The 19,118-nt window shown below is 41.8% G+C and overlaps 1 protein-coding gene, 1 non-coding gene and 1 pseudogene across 2 annotated transcripts in view; 1 reads left to right on the top strand and 2 right to left on the bottom strand.

The window, feature by feature from the left end:
* Positions 1 to 19,118, bottom strand: part of MB21D2 (Mab-21 domain containing 2) — a 164,381-nt gene that overhangs the window by 58,585 nt on the left and 86,678 nt on the right. The gene's annotated exons all lie outside the window — the stretch shown is intronic.
* On the top strand, positions 12,291 to 12,653 carry LOC120935204 (annotated as a pseudogene).
* LOC120938385 lies at positions 17,488 to 17,592 on the bottom strand. Its single transcript, XR_005749010.1, has one exon. It is a non-coding gene; the product is annotated as a U6 spliceosomal RNA (small nuclear RNA).

Genomic DNA, 19,118 nt, shown 5'->3' with positions numbered 1-19,118 from the left:
ATGGCAGAAGCTGTGTTAGGCCTCATTCACATCTGAGATTATGTGATATTCCTGCGGCAAAATCCAGCAAATTTCTTGCGGCAGGAATGGCAGGTATGTGCACACTGCTGTGCAATGACAGGCTGAGAGGAGCTGTGGCTGCACCGTCACTATTCAGTGACCAGGTGCCTAATGTATCATGCCTTCATCCCCATATATATCATACACACAACCAATTTTCGTCCATGGGACTTTAACCACTTCACCCCGGAGGATTTGGCTGCCAAATGACTGAGTCACTTTTTGCGATTTGGCACTGCGTTGATTTAACTGACAATTGCGCGGTCGTGCGATGTGGCTCCCAAACAAAACCGACGTCCCCTTTTTTCCACAAATAGAGCTTTCTTTTGGTGGTATTTGATCACCTCTACGATTTTTATTTTTTGCGCTATAAACAAAAAACTAGCGTACATTTTTTAAAAAAGCTTTATTTTTTACTTTTTGCTATAATAAATATCTCCCAAATATATATATATATATATATATATATATATATATATATATATATATATATATATATATATATATATATATATATATAAAACATTTTTTTTCCTCAGTTTAGGCTGATATGTATTCTTCTACATATTTTTGGTAAAAAAAAAAAAATATATCGCAATAAGCAGATATTGATTGGTTTGCACAAAGGTTATAGCGTCTACAAAAAAGGGGATGGATTTATGGCATTTTTATTATTTATTTTTTTACTAGTAATGCCAGCTATCAGTGATTTTTATTGTGACTGCAACATTATGGCGGACACATTGGACACTTGTAACGCTATTTTGTGACCCATTGTCATTTATACAGCGATCAGTGCTATAAAAATGCACCGATTACTGTGTAAATGACACTGGTAGGGAAGGGGTTAACCACCAGGGGGCGAGGAAGGGGTTAAGTGTGTCCTAGGGAGTGATTCTAACTGTGTGGGTACTGGGCGACACCGATTGCTGCTCCCCATGACATTAGGACTTTTGCATAATGCCTAATTTAAAGTCCCATGGGCGAATATTGGTTGTGTCTGTTCAGTGTATGTGGACATCCAGTGATCACCTGCTGTTAGAAACTGATGATCGGTCCCTGATGCAATCTGTATGTTGCAGGTATTTGCGTACAGCCACCTGTAAAAATCAATGACAGGCTGGGGCACACCCAAGCATTTAATTGCATACAGGGACAGATGACAGGTGAGCACCCCATTAGCTGTGTATATTTAGTGACGCACATCCCTCCCCCTGTAAACAATTATGTGCAGTTACCAGCATACAGTCACTGGTACAGGTGGCTGTATATAACACCTGCCACTCTTGGGTGTTGAGATATGCTTGTTTTTCAGTGCCTGTGTGCGATACCTAAATTGCGCACACACACACACAAAAACAAAAAAAACAACGTTTTATTCTTTGCACAGTGACTGCATTATGTAGCCAAACCCACATGTAAAGTAAATGTACCTTTTTTTTTTTATTGTGCCCTTGCTGGGGAGGTATACGGTCTCCATTTGTCTTGAAGACCATTGTCACCGAGACAAAAAAAAAAAAAGAAGATGATGGGAACACCCCATTTCTTGGTCACAGGATATGACTGACAGCAGAGGAAATGCACGAAGGCAAAAAAAAAAAATGTTTAAAGCGGTGGTTCACCCTAAAAAACAAGTTTCTACCATGAAATTCAGCATACTAGCGCGAGCTACAGTATGCCTTTATTTTATTTTTTTGGGCTGTACTCACAGTTTAATCCCGTAGTTAAGCTTCAGACTCCCCACGGAGAATGGGCGTTCCTATGCAGAGGGAACATGATTGACGGCCAGCTATGGCGCGTTACGCTTCCCGAAAATAGCCGGAGTAGGACTCGGTTTTTCACGGCGCTATAGACTAGGAGCTGACTGCACAGGCGCCGTGAAGAGCCAAGTCCTATTTCGGCTATTTTCGGGAAGCGTGACGCGCCATAGCCGGCTGTCAATCATGTTCCCCTCTGCCTAGGAACGCCTACTGAAACTTAACTAAGGGATTAAACGGAGTACGTCTCAAAAAAAAAAAAAAAAGGGCATACTGTAGCTCGCGCTAGTATGCTGGATGGCATGGAAAAAAATATATATATATATTTTTTTTTTAGGGTGAACCCCCGCTTTAAGCTTTAGAGCCACTTTAATTTGACCTTTCAGATTGGAGAAATACTCTAAATACATAGTTATGCCTTTTTATTGCTAACTGGTCATTTTTATTTATCAATTAACAAGGATGATTGGAGCCAGGTAACAACCATTTATTTTTGCCTTTTATATAGCCTTTGTGGGAATTCAAGTGTATTCACGGTGTCCTCCATCAAAGCAACGATATTGAGGTGGCCGACAGAGTGTGGAATGGGTCAATAAAAGTAATTAGCACTATGTCAGACACAGGGACATATGACAGAACATTTCACAGCCGCAAGGTAAGCAGCTTGGCATATGCAGTGTCTGTGAGCAAGAGCGGAAGTGATAAGATAGCCTTTTCAAGGTTACCAATAAAGATTTGGAATACCTATATACAGTATTTAATCACGTCTTGCGTCTGTACTCGCCAAATATCAGTCTTAAGATGAGAAACCATCCTATCCTGTCCTAATGACGCAGTGAGGCTTCGGTTTAATGAAAATGCTGTAGTACCTGAGAGCACATAAGGAATACCCGCTTAAAGGGGTTGTAAAGACAAAAATATTTTCCTCTTAAATTAAAGTCTGACAGTAGCTGATAAAGTAAAAAGTAATGTTTTGCATTATAACTAGTTTGATACCTGTTGAAATCAAGCTGTTTTATTCACCTCCAGCACTCCTGAATCATTATTCTCACTGACTTCCTGGTTTGCGGTGCGCATTCATTCTTGCTACATCACGGCCTATTGGGAACTACAGTTCCCATTAGGCTTAGCCTCCATGCCTGTAAGGGATAAGAGAGCATCTTCACACAGGGCTGTAGTCATAGGGAGGGGGTGAGCACATTCTGCTTTCCACCATGCAAAACAGCTCAGATGCTGGTGGAAAGCAAGAAGAGGAGAGACAGGAAATGGCATTTTCAAACCTGGATTATTGTATTTTGGAGGTCAAAAGGAAAAACGAGGTAAGTGATATTTAAATTCTCTAGCTTACAGCAATCAATTGATATAATAAAAAATGAACCTTTAGTGTTCCTTTAAGCAGAATTTATCCTAAGGGCCCATTTACACTATTGCTTTGTGGTAATGTGCGCACTACATGTGATTGTGCAATGGAGTGCCATACATTCTGAATGACACCTTGTCAACAGAAGTGTGGCAATGCACCGATGTGCAATGCCATGCACTGGCATAAATGTTACCAGTTTTGGCGTTTTGGGCAGCCTATTCAAATGAATGGACTGTCTTAATGCAAGATATTGTACATCACTGCATTGATGGGAATGAGCCTTTCAGTGAAAACGAACGGTAGATTTTGACATATAGGTAGGCAACGTTCAATATATCCTGTAAGGCCTCATTCACACTACGGGCCATTCGGGTCTGTCTGTCACGGACCTGAACGGCCGCTCCATGCATCGCTATGGAGCGTCGGATGTCAGCGGAGACATGTCCGCTGACATCCGAACCGATCCGATAAAAACAGAAGTATGGGGGCCACGTCCCTATCCGTCCATGCGGATCGGATCGGGTAAAATCTGATGAAAACGGACATGCTGTCCATTTTCATCAGATCGCTCCATAGGACACAGCGGTGCCCGACAAGCCCCTCCCCGCTCAGTGAGCAGAGAGGAGCTTGTCATCCATCGGCTCAGCGGAGATCTGCGGACAGATCTCCCGCTGAGCTGACGGATGACAAGCGCGCAGTGTAAATACCGATTTTCAGCTGTCTTCAGGCCGGTCACGTGACTCGCAACCGCTTTACAGCTATGAGACAAGGCTTCTGCGGGTGGAGCCGAGTGGCCACGTGATCTCCATGGCTGATGTTAGAGGGAGATCACGTCCCCTCCCACAGAAGCCATCCATTGCAGCTGGAAAGCGGCCCCGAGTCACGTAACCGGCCAGAAGTCAGCTGAAAAATCAGTATTTATACTGCTTGTTTTTTAAAATGCTTTACACAATGTACTATGGCAGCCTCTAATAGAGGACTTGGCAAAGAAACCGCGGTAATACCGCCCGCAATTCGCCTCTGCAGAGGCGCATTGCGGGCGGTATTAACCCTTTTCCGGCCGCTAGCTGGGGTTAATACCGCACCGATAGCGCCCGAATATCGCTGTAAATACGACGGTATAGCGGCGCTACAAATAGTGCGGCTATACCGTCCCGGCACCTCCACTGCCCAATGTGAAAGCAGCCTTAGCTTTGCAGTCTAGGGGTCATTCAGGCTAGAAAGCTGGCCATGCAGGCAACACTCAGAAGGGTCCCGGGAAGATCTCCCCAAATCGTAATGGTCACAAGAAAAATATAGTCGTTTGGACTCTAAACCGGAAATAATGTAATTTCCGGTTTGGCGCCTAAACGCTGTCACTTCCAGTTTCGGTGAAACGCACGCTGGTTTTATCTCTGCAACATGACAACATATGTTGTGATGTACTGCCTTGCCTTTCACAAAAAAAGGATTTTACAATTAAAAAAGAGTAAAAAAGGCAAACAGAATGTATATGAGAACCAATTTAACTATTAGCGACATAGATGACTAATACAACACAGTATCTTTTTTTTCCCTGCAAGTCTTTATATTTATATATATATATATATATATATACATAAAATAAAATATGTGGGATTACTGCACAAAAGTTACTTTAATAAAGCAATTAAAAGGACACGGTATTCATGGTTTTAAGTAATTTTAATTGCTTTATTAAAGTACCTTTTGTGCAACAATCTCACTTCTTTTTTCTATATTATGGCCCTTGGGAAGGCCAGATTGCTTTTGCACATATTTGTATGACCGATGTGCGCCTCACCCTTGGAATCTTCATAATATGTATATATAAATATAAAGCGAGAGAGTGGAAAATATCTGCTTTATTAGGACAGTACATAGACGTTATTACTCTGTATACTTCTACCATAACCATGCTAGGAAGACGCATTTAAAATATTCTTTTATACTTTTCTGTAAAAGTCACTGGAGCCTACAATTCCTCATTCACAGAACATTACATTACTCTCTAAATTAATTGTGCTAGTATATAAAATCCCCAATCGCATACACAGGATGAAGAAACATATTTTGGCTGGTACAGTGGCAGAATTGTGTTTATTTAATACTCTTCCTCAGACAGATGTTCGGCTCTACATAAATCTAAATTTAGAGAAGGACAAAGAAATAAAAACAAAAGCTTTCCTTTTATGCCCGACTCCATCATCTACCAAAACAGAATGATCACAGCTAGGTTTAAATCAGAACACAGTGGGATTGATTCACTAAAACTGGATAGTGCAAAATCTGGTACAGCTCTGCATAGAAACCAATCCGCTTTCAGTTTTTACTGTCAAAGCTTAAAGTGATACTAAAGTCTCCCCCCCCCCCCCCCAATAAAAATAACAAACCTGTCATACTTACCTGCTCTGTGCAATGGATTTGCACAGAGCAGCCCAGACCCTCCACTTCTTGGGTACCCCTTTCCTGTTGAGCAAGCAGCTTGCTGTGGTGGCACCCAAGCCGAGCCACGGCTCTGTGTGACCACTTAGACACGGAGCCACGGCCCACCACCTTTCTCTCCTTATTGGCTCACTGACTTTGATTGACAGCAGTGGGAGCCGATGGCGCTGCACGGCTGTCTCAGCCAATGAAGAGGGGAGCTCCAGACAGCCGATTCTCTCGTACAACACTGCTGGACACAGAATGCATTAATGTAAAAAAAAATTCTGCCTTTACAACCACTTTAAAGTGGAGGTTCACCCGATTTTATGGCTTTCGCTTAAATAATAGTCCCCCCGATGTACATAACTAGTTCGCAGTTAAAATAATTTTAAAAAAATTCAATACCTTGTTTATCTGTCCTCGACCAGGCAGTTCCTGGTTTTAGCTGTGCGGGACTGGGCGTGTCGCGATCACCGCAATGGATTATGGGATTGATCACGTGTGTTTTCTTGATGACGAGAACAATATTGTCTGCTGGTCACAGCGGGGAGTGTCCTTTTCAGGACGCTGCCAGCCGTTGTCATAGCAACTATGCAGTGTTGACGGCGCGGCTCGCCGTCACACTGCGCATGCGCGGGATAGAGCGGTGAATGCTGGGACAGCATTCACCGCATCCCGGAAGTATATACAGGAGGGCTTCAGAGTGCCCGCAATTAAGATGGCAATGTCCATCATACATTTTTATAAAATATCCTTTTCGGGGAAATCGTCATCCTAGCGGCTGCCACTATGGGACTGGTGAGTACAAGTTTCTTTGCACTATCAGCGTTACAATAACCTATTTTAAAAAAATAATTTTCCCGCGGAACCCCCGCTTTAATTCAACAAGCTATAGTTAGAAGCCGATTGGCTACCATGCACGGCTGCACCAGATTTTGCACTCTGCAGTTTAATAAATCAACCCCAGAGTTCTTACTGCATACCACACATGCAGTCTCACACTTTACAAGTATACTGTAGTTGATTGGTAAAAACAAATCATTTTTAGGCTAGGTTCGCACCTCTGTTTTCCATTCTCATGCAATTAAAAAAAAAAAAAAAAATTTCCAATAAAAAAAAAAATATTTAGGACCTGTTCATACCACATGTAATGCAGTGCGTTTTTTCCTGCATGGAATGGCATAGTTTACACCAGCAAAGCGTGTTTCAGTTCCAGAAAAAAAAAAGTACAACATGCTGATTTTTTTCCTGCACTGAACTGAACTGGTAAAATGTGGTAAAACGCATAAAGCATTTTTTGGGGAGGACCGGAAACCACCATATAGTAAAGGAAGGTTGTATAGAGCTGCCTTTTAAGTGTCAAGGCATGTTAAATGTTATATGTAAAGAAAACATTTAATAAAGAAGAGATTAAACAAAAAAAACGCATAAAAAAAAAGCGTTAAAAATGTGCATCCGGGACAATTCTGGTGGACGTTTTTGTAGTACCACTGACTGACCATGGGCCTAAAAACACAAAAAAAAAAACCTGCAAAAAAAAAAAATCACACACCTGAACTATTTTTAAAAATGCACAGCAGCACGACGCACAGATATGAACAAGCGCTACCTATAACAATGCCTTTGATGACACAAGTTTTAGTGCATTAAAGCGAATGTTTGAGAATGTTTTAGCAGCGGCTTAGATTTCACTCACTGAATGGCTATTGACAAAACATTTTTTTATGCTACTTACAAGGTGGCATAGCTACTAAACCAAGTGAAAAAAAAACCTGGGCAAAGCAGAACTGTAAAGTAAAACTAAAGGCAATTTTTTTTTTCAGTTTTGGATAGAGTGGAGATGGATTACAACACCTGTCAGGTGTTTATTGCTGTCTGTGCCCCCCTTAAAGTGGATGTAAACCCAAATGTATTTTTATTTTTTTGCTGTCACAATGTACAGTATACGATTTCCTATCATCTGTGCCCAGTCTTGCCACACAGAGTTAATCCAGCTCTGAGCAATCCTCTTTTATTGTTCAGTGAAATAAAACGGACTAACAGAGAAAAACCTTGGTCCGTTCCGCCCCCTTGCTGTGAGTGACAGGTTATTTACATATCTCATGCACTAGCCTGGAGACAGGCATTCTTTTTTAATTCCCACCCCACTCCTTTTCTGCAGTCATGTGGTTACTTTTCTGGATTTTGACTGGATGTTAGTGATCATAGCAGAATTCAGTGTAAATAATACATAGAACAACATGCATGTTGACAAGGGGAGTGTAGAGGTGGGCGGGGAGTCTACTGACATCACGACTTCACCCACCGAGCTCCAGATAACAGATGCACCCACAGAATCTGCAGTTTTTCAGTTCTTATAACAGACAGAGGGGAGACATTTGACAGGTAAGGATACATGCAGGAGGCATGTATATCCTTATAGATCAGCACTATGGCAGTAGTTTAGAAAGGATGAGAGTGGGGTTACATCCACTTTAATGAGATTCACTCCTTCTATTTGTCCTGTTTACTATTATCACTGAAGGCAAAAGTAAAAGAAAAGCCCACATTTTGGGTTGCCCTCAGAAAAGTAACAGAGGAAAAATCTTCCAATGGGGTGACAAGTTCTGATGACCTGTGGGTCCCTAAGGAATTCCCTGAATTTGCAGGGATTTCCTGTCACTTCCTGTTTGGCTATGGGACAGGAAGTGATGAGAAATCTCTGCAAAGGGACATAGATAGATGGTGAACAAAAATCTGTCAGAGGTTATAACCCTCCCTTACTCTATCCAAAATGAAAACTAACGTTTTGTCTATAGTTCTACTTTAAGAAAAACTTAAAGCGGGGGTTCACCCTAGAATAAAAAATTTTTTTTTATTTTTTTATTCTATCATACAATTCGTCATCGTAGCGCGAGCTACAGTATGCCGGTCTTACATTTTTTATCCCCGTACTCACTGTTTAATCCGACCTAGACGATTCCGTCTGCCCACGGGGAATGGGCGTTCCAATCCAGACGGAAAGTAATTGACGGCCGGCTCTGGCGCGTCACGCTTCTCCGGAAATAGCCAAAATAGGCTTGGCTCTTCACGGCGCCTGCGCATAGCCTGTGCGCAGGCGCCGTGAAGAGCCGAGACCTACTCCGGCTGTCTTCGGGGAGCGTGACGTGCCAGAGTCGGCCGTCAATCACCCTCCCTCTTGCTAGGAATGCCCATTCCCCGCGGCAGACGGAATCGTCTATGTACGATTAAACAGTGAGTACGGGGTTAAAAAATGTAAGACCGGCATAGTGTAGCTCGCGCTACTATGCCGGATTTTATGCTGAAATGTTGTTCAGCAGGGTGAACCACCGCTTTAAAAACGCATGGGTGGGGGTTGAGGGGGTGTCTCTTGCCATAATGAACAGTTATGATTGGCACACTTACCTACCAGTGTGCCCTCCTCCAGCGATGGGAGGTCCAAGCTTGCGGACAGCGCTTTTTTTGAGTTCAGGTCCACTTTAAATAGATTTAAAATAAAAAAAAGTGCACAATCAGCTCAAAGTCCATATCTTTTTTTTTTTTTTTTTTAACAACACACGTAGAAATGGTGGTGGACAGTGAATGGGCTGCAAACAACTACAAACATGTAATAAGAAAACAAATAATAAAAAAAAAAAACATGCAAAAAATTAGATGTTCTTTAATAACTTACATAAAACTGTAAATGCAAACCCCAATAACAAACTTCTCTTATTAACCCTTTTTCGGTCTGTTAAATAAATCATTGAAAGAATCTGTTAAATCTGTTTGTGCATAAAAGTAAAAATACTCTCTGATCCTGCCAGAAATCCAGCGTGGATGTGTTAGGGCTACAGAAACGTTCCCCTCTATCTCATATAGATGTGGGGAGGGCTGTTCTGTAGTCCGAACAAACTTCCTGTGCTAGTGAGCAAGGACAGAAGTGTGTTACTGACAGGATCACTACATAAAAAGTAAGGTATATGGGGCTGAAAAATAATGCAGCTACCACACCTAATAGCTAGGGAGCAGCAATTTAATGGAATTCTTTCATTCTGGGGTTTAGATAAACTAAGAGGTGTATTTATTAAAATAAAAATGCATTTAAATTGATTCTGCGTGAACAGGGGCAAAAATGAATGTCATTAGTCGAATGTCTATTTAAAATGAATGTTATTATTCATAAAAAGCAGAATAAACCAAACAAGTACATTATGGCCACTAGATGGAGCAGAGGATCAGAGAAAAAAAAAAAAGATACTCCATCTCCATCTAGTGGGCATTATGCAGTATTTTCCTGATTCACTCAATTGTGTATAAAGAACACCATTCAGCTTGGAGGGGAATGTAGCTTTACATGCCAATAAGCTCTGCAAACTTCTTAATAAATACATCCTTAAGAAAATCACGTAACTGCCATTTTTCTCAAATACTGCAGTGTTGTTCCTGCAATTAATAATTGTATTCACATGGCAAAGTTTTAGTGATGATGTCCAGATAAGGCTGCATAGTGCCACTGCCATGTGGACTTTGGAGTCCATTTACAGGCATTGCTGGAAGTCAAAGTCCCAAGACCTGAAAAAGTAATAACAAAGCCATAAACTCCCCGGACAAGCTTCAATATCGACTCTCAGATGCATTTACTCCTCCTCTTCATACCTCCAACAAAGCCAATAAAATGTCATAGCTCTAGGGATTGGTCTGGTACCTTGGCACAGATACTGAGTAACTTTAGTAGCCTATACACGTAGACAAAGACTAGCTAGAAAAACTGATAACGTTCTTACTATCATCATCACACCCGAGTTGAAAAGAAAAAAAAAAAAACACAATGTTACAGAGAAAGATGAATCATATCTTCTGAACACAGTAACCTTACAGCTCAACTGAACCTTTATATTTAGTTGACCTTCAGTTCCAAAATTGAATTTTCCTCCCTGCAATCCCCTTCACTATTTAAAATGTCATGGTTTTTACTGTTAAATTTATCCTATTTATTTGACTTTTTTTTTTTTACTCCAGCCCACCTTCTTATTCCATTCTCACCTAGGCAAGGATGAAGTGTCCCTGTTCCTGCAGCCTCTTGGCTTATACCCGTCACATATCCCCAGCAGGAACAGGAACAGGAGCAGGGACACACAGTGACTGGAGGGCGGACCCAGTGCCATATCATCAGGAACTGGAAAAGAAATAGCTGGTTCCTGATGATGTAGGAAAAGGGGATGGCAGTGTGGGACCCTACTATTAAGATATAAAAGGTCAAAGGGACCGACTATATTGCAGAAAGTCTCAATTTCTCACAATGTTTTTAAGACAAATATAATAACTACCGTATACACTCGAAAATAATCCGAGGCACCTAATTTTACTAAAAAAAAAAAAAAAAAAAAGGGAAAAAACTTATTGACTCGAGTATAAGCCTAGGGGGTCCATGCCTCACTGTGCCCAATCTCCTTACCTGATCTCCGGCGCTGTGTAACTAGACTGACGTTTAACACGGGAGTCTATGGAAGGGGTGCCCAGGTTTGAAAAATCGGTGCTCCCCGGCCGTAGATCCCCTGGACAACAAACTTTGCACACTTGTAGATAAAGAGTGGGGCTACATGTGGTGTGCCAAGTTTGGGGTCCAGGGGACCTAGGGCCAGCCGGTACTGGGTCCCCAAAATCACCGGACAAATGACCGTTAAACATTGGAGTGGTGCTCCGGCTTTGAAAGATCGGTGCTTCCCAGGATCCAGGAGACCTACGGCTGGTCAGGATCAGGCGCACAAAATTGTATAATTTTTGCTAAAGCGTTGTGGCTACAGCATGTGTACAGCCTTGTACAGCCTGCATATTCTCATTTAGATGGGTGGTAAAACCACAACTCAACTGCATGTCGTTTCTCCCCCTAGCCACCTGATCTGCAGGGGACTTCACTTATTGTCTCAAATTGTATTGTCTTTTCAGTTATTTTATTAGATGCACATGTGAAGCATCAGCCCAATATAAAATGATGCTAATGCTATAAAAAAACTCTTTGGGCCAGATTCTCGTAGAATCTCGTATCTTTGCGGCGGCGCAACGTATCCGATTTACGTTACGCCTCCGCAACTTAGACGGGCAAGTGCTGTATTCTCAAAGCACTTGCTCTGTAAGTTGCGGCAGCGTAGATCGGCTGGCGTAAGCCCGCCTAATTCAAATTTGGAACAGGGGGGCGTGTTTTATGTAAATGTTGTGTGACCCGACGTGATTGACGTTTTTCAAGAACAGCGCATGCCCCGCCATGGAAATCTCCCAGTGTGCATTGCTCCCAATACGCCGCAAGGACGTATTGGTTTTGACGTGAACTAAATTACGTCCAGCCCCATTAACGGACGAGTTACGCAAACGACGTAAAATTTTCAAATTTCGACGCGGGAACGACGGCCATACTTAACATTAACGTTCGTGAATTCGCGTATCTAGCTAATTTGCATACTCGACGCGGAATTCGACAGAAGCGCCGCCTAGCGGCCAGCGTAAATGTGCAGTTACGATACGACGGTGTAACACAGTTACGCCAGTCAGATCTATGGGAAATCTATGCGTAACTGATTCTAAGGATCAGGCGCATAGATACGACCGCGCAACTCAGAGATACGACGGCGTATCTGGAGATACGTCGTCGTATCTCGTTTGAGAATCTGGTCCTTTCTGTCCGACATCTTTCAGACAGCAGCAGCAGCATGCCACCTAAAGACAAGAAAAAGAAAGATGCTGGCAAGTCTGCCAAGAATTATAAGGACCCAGTCAATAGGCCAAAAAGTGGTCAAAAGATAAAGTGAGGGACAAGTTGAACAATCTTGTGCTCTTTGACAAAGCCACTTATGACAAGTTGTGTAAAGAAGTTCCCAACTACAAACTCATTACTCCAGCTGTGGTGTCTGAGAGGCTGAAGATCAGAGGCTCACTGGCCAGAGCTGCCCAACAAAGGTCTGATTAAGTTGGTGTCCAAGCACAGAGCCCATGTCATCTATACCAGAAACACAAAGGGTGGAGATGCACCTGCTGGAACTGAGGCAGAAGTAAAGGCAGAATTTTTTTTTTAATCTTAATTAGGACCGTTACTGATCAAAATTTTTGAGTTCGATTAATCGCTTTTTTTTTAATCGATTAATCGACTAATTTCGATTAATTATAACGCACATACAGATCCAACTACTTTTAGCTGTTCTCCTTGCAGGCCGATTCCCAACCACTGGAAAAATGGATAGCAGGATACAAAAACCACACAAAGGCAGTGCTCAATGGGAATAGCATTAAAACTTTTATAGTCTTCAAGTAGATAACCAAATAAATATTGCACTGGAGATAAAATCGATATAGCTACATAAACTGTAAAAATGGTGCACATAATACCAAACGGTACCAAAAGCAGTCATAAAAACATGTAGCCAAGTATGATACTGGTATAAAAATGTGTACAACGATACCACTGCTGAATACAGATGAGGAGAAGTTAACATCAGTCCGTGGGCATGTACATGTCCCATGAAGGGAACCATCACAACTCCCAGTGGATGCTTGTAGAATCCCAGGTTGATAGAGGAAAGTGTAACAGCCTTTGCGTGTGGCAGATAGTAAGGTCCCGCCGGCATGCAGATATGAAGGCAGAGCAAAGGAGCCCTTCAGATGGACACGGAAAGCTCTGCCAGTGTTCGTGATGTTACTGGATCTCCGACGGAACTCCCTGAAGGCCCAGAAGCTGGCGGAGAGGTGAGTACCAATCAAAAGAATTTTAATCGATCAAAAAAATTTAAGATTAATCGATTAATTAAAAGTTATTTGCACAGCCCTAATCTTAATGCATTATATGCATTAAGATAAATAAAAGCCTTCTGTGTGCAGCAGCAGCTCCCAGCCCCCCAATACTTACCTGAGCTTCATCTAGATCCAGATATGTTGCAGGTATGTCTCGGCTGCCCGAGACTCCCCTCCCCATTGGCTGAGACAGCAGCGTGGCGCATTGGCTCCTGCTGCGGTCAATCAAAGTCAGTCATCCAATGAGGAGAGAAAGGGGGCTGGCCACGGCTCTGTGTCTGAATGGACACACAGAGCTGTGGCTCGGCTCGGCTACCCCTATAGCAAGCTGCTATTATCTTTAGTATCGCTTTAAGTGAACAAGCTAAAGATAGAAGCTGACTGATTGTCACATTTGCTTCAGATTCTGGCTGCTCCAGTTTTCAAAAATTTCCCCTGATAAACTTTCCCTTTAATACAGAACAAATGATTTTAATTGGACAGGAATTTGCCTTTAACATATCTGAACTGTTGATATATAGGGCTTTCTTTACACTCCTGGCCATTCGGCAACTTTGTCGATCACATTAGAATCATAAATAGTTTAGATACTTCACTGAGTGCAGACATCCTGAAATACACGCGCAGAAAAGGTTCAATAGACTCGGCACTGCCGACTGCCTAGCAAGTATAAAATGCAGACTGCAATTATCTTCCAATCTTCAGAAGCCACTCAAGTGGAGAAGATGTTGATTATAGCTCAGCTTGCATGACTTCACATGAAACTTGGGAAGGCTGCAAAAAAGTATTCTCAGTCAAGAAAATTACTAATGTTACTACTTATTTTTTTGTGCATCAAGCTATGAGAACTGGAGGGGAGCAAGCAACTGAAAGGAAGAATGAGTTGGAGTCTGTCATTTATGCAGCGAAACATACATTAAGAAGGAGCTTTTACAGAGGAGAAAACAACAGACAACTATGCAAGCGCCAAACACTAACATTTGCTTATACGGAAGCCAGGCTACCACAATTCAAGGAAAATGAAACGCTACCCAATGATTATTTAGTACAAAGGAATAAAAATACTATAATGAAGCATTCCTAACATAAAATATTGTATATAAAAAAAAAAGACTCCTTTTAGTAGTGATTGCACAGCTTGTATAACAGTGTAAATTTGCTTCCCCTCAAAATAACTCACACAGCCAATAATATCTAAACCACTGGCAACAAAAGTGAGTACACCCCTAAGTGAAAATGTCCAAATTGGGCCCAAAGTGTCAATATTTTCTGTGGCCACCATTACTTTCCTGCACTGCCTTAACCCTCTTGGGCATGGAGTTCACCAGAGCTTCACAGGTTTCCACTGGAGTCTTCTCCCACTCCTCCATGATGACATCACAGAGCTGGCAGGTGTTAGAGACCTTGTGCTCCTCCACCTTTCGTTTGAGGATGCCCCACACCCTTCGCAGTAGATTTTTTCAGATCCTCAGAGAGATCTTTGTCATGGAGGTGCCATGATGAACTTCCAGTGACCAGTAAGGATGAGCTCCAGCGTGTTCGCATAGTACACATGCAGAGCCCGCCAGGAAGACTGCACAGCGCTACGCTAATCACAGCCAGGGAGACATTTCCCGATGCTTGGCTGCAGAGATCGGGAAATGTCTCCCTGGCTGTGATTAGCACAGCGCCGTGCAGACTTCCTGGCGGGCTCTGCACGTGTACTATGCGAACACGCTGGAGCTCATCCTTAGTGACCAGTATGAGAGAGTGAGAGCGATAATACCAAATATAACACACCTGCTCCCCATTCACACCTGAGACCTTGTAACACCAACGAGTCACATGAGACCAGGGAGGGAAAATGGCTAATTGGGTCCAATTTGGACATTTTCACTTAAGCAGGCCATACACGGTCGAATTTCAAACAAATTTTCTTTTCAAAATCAGAAAGTCCGTTTTTTTTTTGTGATCCGATGATGCCACCATGATTTTCGAAATTCGGCTGATCAAGCCTTCATGTTGCTACAGAAAATAATTTTCGTGGCCGGGAATATTCTTTTCTCTCCGGGAATTTTCTTTTCTTGCACATGTGCATTTTTTTTTCTATTACATTTCTCGCACGATTCTCCCATCATGGTGATGGGCTGTGGGTGTCTATAGTAACGCAGTGCCACGTCCTTGATATATTGGGACAACAAATGTTAAAGGTACAGAAAAATGGACATTGTAGGCACCAATTATAAAAATACAACTATATTTATTGACATATAACCCGTGAAGGTTATTGCAAAAAAAAGAGAAAACAATACATCAAATAAACATTAAAAAGCTACAGTAGCAACTGCAGTAATAGATTAATCCAAAGAGAATCCAAGGAGATCATCACATCTCACAGGGGACGTGTAGGACTATCATATGAAGTAGAACAAATTGGTTCACTTAAGGGCAGGGGTCAAGTCCTGGGGAAAAAAGTGTGGGAACTCCCACCCAAGATCCACTCCCCCACCAAAAAAAAAAAAAAAAAAGATACGCTCATATGCATAATTTCTAAACTGCATGTTTTTTTTTTTTTTCGAACAGTTCTTTTTAAATCCCGTGATAACTCGCGGCAGACCTCCGCAATGTCTCCTAGGAACAATGACAAAAGCTCCCAGGAGACATTGCGGCATCGAGAAAGTGACGGAATACCCGCACACTACCCGATGAATCCATATACAGGAAGCGGCCAGTAACAAAGGATTACTAAGATTCGCCTGCCCCTGACAGTGACTCGAGCTGGTCATCGCCGCTTAGTGAAGGATTGGCTCGGGCGGCTCGGCTGCTCTCAGCTGCTCTAGTCCTGCAAAGGGAACGGAGTTCCTGCTGTGAAAAAAGTGCAGGAACTCCGTTCCCACTTGTTCCCGCAGGACTTGAGCCCTGCTTAAGGGGTTATATGTCAATAAATATATTTGTATTTTTATAATTGGTGCCTACAAAGTCCATTTTTCTGTACCTTTAAAATTTGTTGTCCCAGTAAGAGAATCTCCCTAAAGGCAAATAGAAATGAAACCCCTATATGCTCTATCCAAAACTAAAAAACAGTCAGTAATTCACAAAGCTATAAAAAAAAAAAAAAAAAAAAAATTCAGCTGACAAAAAAAAAAAAAAGAGAGAAAAGGCATACTGGATAACTGACTCCTCGGAACAAAGTCCCTAAAGACATGGTCATCAAAAGAGGGTAAAATGCCCAGCCGTCACACATGCAGGATACTGCTTAAAGCTAGAGGTGTCTAAGCCAAGGGCTCAATACACAAAAGTACTTGGAAAAGCATCAGCCTGTGGCATGCTAAAAAGAACACAGTTCAGCATCTTAGTGTACTGCACAACAGAGATCATCTAACACCATGGCTGTTGGCGGGATTTGTACACTGCCGACAATTGCAATTTTGCCCATAAGCATACAACAAAGATTTGTTTCACTGGCTCAGATAAAAGAATAATATTACTACATTCTGACACAGCCCATTTATTAATGATTTAGCTTTATATATAGCTTTAGTGAGCTAACTTACCAAAGATGAAGTAGGTCCCCCATCATGCAGACAGCTGGAACCTAAAGAAATCTTCTTTGTAGGGATGTCCCTTCCTCTTCCTTTTTTCTGAACCTCTAGCACTGCAGAGATACATATACACACACACACACACACACACACACACACACACACACACACACACACACATCTTCTGTGAAGCTGCTATGAAGCAATTCCTGATGGGGACCTGCCCCAGGCTCCTCCATTTAGAGGCGTTCTTTTATTGAATGTGACATAGTCTGTGAATGGGGTAGAGAATCCTGTGACTGCGGCACTGGAAATTCAGACAGGAAGAGGACAGGCATCCCGGCACAGATTTCTCCAGGATCCAGTTACCTGCATGATGTAACACAAATTTCACTATGGGAAAGTTAGCTTACTAAAACTATAAGGATGTTTTTATGGCGAGGCTTTAGAAAAAAAAATGGCAGTCTGTAATCTTTCATTACACATAACAAGCCTATAAATCATTCCTAAAGTGATACTAAACACACACTGCTAAATTTACATAAATCTCTTCTCTTTCTGAATATGAATGATGGCACTGTAATTATAAAAAAAAAAAAATCCAAGTATCTTTTTTTTTTTTTTTTTGCGTGTCATTATTGCGCAGGGGCCATGCTAATCTTCTCTGTATCGTTCCAATTTTAGTATATGTCCTGCCGAAGCGTACCTTTTTTTTCTAATAAATATACAGGTGTTATATGACCCAGCTCTTTCCCAGCCTGCCTGCAGGGAAACATAAGCAGGAGGAGCTTTTAGTCCTCTGCTGCTTGTCACATGTTCAAAATAAAAAAAAACAGCCTTTGGGATACAGAAAAAAAAAAAAAAAAAAAAAAAAATGATATCAAATCAACTGCTGTAAATTTTCATCCAAATATATATTTGCCAAAAATAATAAAAGTTTTGATTTCAATAACATGGTGTGGGTGAATTTCTGCCAGTCACAGGCTGTGTCACACCCCTCCAGCCCGAGTCTTAGAATAACAGAAGGTGAAGCCTCCATCAATTAGGATGTAATATCCCACCCCCATATTAGCTGGTTAGTGGACATGTAGGAAGAGGGAGGGATTGGACTGTCAATTGCCACTGTGTATACGCACACATGTAATAGGGAGGAAATTCTCCGCATTGAAACTCTCTGTAAACTAGCTTGGAGACATACCCGGGGGAGACTATAGAAGAGGATGTTTGGTCCTGGTGGTCGACTATGATGCACAAGGAAATTCTCAAAACTTCCCTGGTGAAGGCGGATGACAAAGTATTGTCTTGATGGTATCTTGTTCCAGGATGGTTAGCCAAAACATACCTTGATGTATCGCCCCCTTTGCTTCAGGGGGTGTGGTTAGGAGGGCAATATGTTCTATAATTGGTGGACATGCCCAAAAGTAGAACGGTTTTGGACCAGAATATTTAATATGGTATAATTGCTGACCAGGCTGAATATTCCCAAAATCATTAAGACGACATTATTTTTCAATCTATCGAATGATTTACCCAAACATCTCAGAATTCTAGCTTTTTTTTCCTAGCAGCCAAAGTTACCATAGCGTAAAAATGGAAATCTCCTGCGATTAACCTAGCTTTAGCCAACAACACAATCTCCTGGATCATGATTAATGAAACATTGGCTAGCATCCTTCAGGTAAAAGCAATATTGAACAGGGTCTGGAACCCCTGGATTAGATACCTTCAGTCCCCGTGATCGGTGGGATGGAGGGGGGGGGGGGGTCTGGAACACGGTAATTGGCTGAAAATCTCTCCCCTCTTCTCTCTCATCTTTATTCAACTTCCCTCTAACTTCTTATGAACGCTTTGATGTGGGCTGCAGGGTTGCCAACCTCACGCAGCATTTTTTTTACTGACAAAACATGGACAATTTACCGACAAATAAAAAAAAAATGCTGGCAACCTAAAACATGACAGAACTAATAAAAAAGACAACCAATATTTAAACAGTATAAAACACAATATGAAAATTCTGACAATGCCCATAACAAGTAATTTGTCTGGTTTAAAACTAAAAAAAAGTCAACACAGCGAGGCAAAATAACAGCCCCTGATATTTAGACAAAAAAAAAAAAAAAAAAAATCTCAGATTTTTACAAACTGTCAGTAAATCTACTGACGGTTGGTAACCCTGCTACAGGGCTACCTCTAGCCTAGTCTAATAATCTAAGCATGGTGTTCCTCAGTTTA

The sequence above is a fragment of the Rana temporaria genome, chromosome 4 (genome assembly GCF_905171775.1).
Source record: "Rana temporaria chromosome 4, aRanTem1.1, whole genome shotgun sequence".
In the NCBI taxonomy this organism is placed as follows: Eukaryota; Metazoa; Chordata; class Amphibia; order Anura; family Ranidae; genus Rana; species Rana temporaria.
Note: the sequence above shows the minus strand (reverse complement) of the source record. Positions and strands in the feature narration are given on the sequence as shown.